Below are 1,259 nucleotides of genomic sequence, written 5' to 3' on the forward strand. Positions count from 1 at the left end.
TTGCCTTGCATGACCTTGCTCACCCCTCCCCCACCTTTTCAATAACATTTCATGGCCTTGCCCTGCCCTTTCTGCTCCTCCTAGGAATCTCAAAGCTCTCAAATATCTCCAGTGTTTCAGGATCACATGAGAGGAAGACCAGGGGAGGACGCATGTTGCCACACTCATCTGTACGGGCAGCATTTGTCTGGGAGCAAATCCTTGCATGTCTTGAATCTTGGAAAGGCAATTCACATTTTGTCCTTGAGCTCCAGGACCAGAATGAGAGTTCTTTTGCATACAAAGGAAAGCAGGTAGCTCAAGTCTTTTAGGTGCAGAGGAGAGATGACTCACACGACATCAAGGCCACACAGATCAGTTGGGCCTGGCCACTTTTGTGTACCAGAAGTCCTTCAATGTACTTCTCATCTGCCTTGTCTTGCCTTACCTTGGCAGCGCAACAGTTTCATTGCCTTGCCCTGCTAGCCCTCTGTAGCCTTGCATTCCTTTGCACGGCCATGCCCCGCCCTTGGCCTGCCTACTGCTTTCCTCCAGGGCCTTGGCTTTCCGAGCCCTTCCTGTTTCTGCCTGGCCTACCCATCAGTGGACTTTCCTTCCTCCTAGAGGCAAGCCTTGCCTCTAACTTCTAGGCCTTCTCTTGCCTACCACTCCATTTGTTTGCCCCTCACTGCTCTGGCCTTGCCTACCTCTCCCTTGACTTGCCCACAATTGCCTGCACTTGGTTTGCATGCATGGAAGGCAAGGTAAAGAGTGGTAGGCAAGGCAAAGCAAAGCCAGCAAGTTGTAGGTAGTGTGAGGCAAGGCAGATGTAGGCAACGGAAGCAGAGCAAGGGTAGCTAAGGAAAAGCTAGGCAAGGTACTGAAGGCAAGGCAAGGCAAGGCCAAGGGACTTGCAGCGTTTTTCCTTGGGAAGGCAAGGACATAGTGCCAGTGTTGCTAGAGCAGATGTTAAGGTACCATGGGAAGGAATACTCCAGCAGGACATTTCTCTCCTAGCCCCTTCTGTGTAAGGGCAATTGTTGGACATATTCAATACTGGAGGTGAATCAGTCCCTGGATGTGTTGTATTTTGGAGGAGGGAATGCCATTTCTTTGGAGATGGGCTTGTAGTTGCTCTTTTTGGCAAGGAAAGCAGGTAGCATGAGGAGAGGAGCGCCCGGGCGGGGTGGCGAGCAGCGCGGCGGTGAGCGCTTCTGCTTCCTGTCGCTCGGCGGCCGCCCACGGCAGGGACCATGTGAGCCCGCGGAGCGGCGGGGCCG

The sequence above is a fragment of the Corvus brachyrhynchos genome, unplaced genomic scaffold, assembly GCF_000691975.1.
Source record: "Corvus brachyrhynchos isolate BGI_N302 unplaced genomic scaffold, ASM69197v1 scaffold246, whole genome shotgun sequence".
NCBI lineage: Eukaryota > Metazoa > Chordata > Aves > Passeriformes > Corvidae > Corvus > Corvus brachyrhynchos.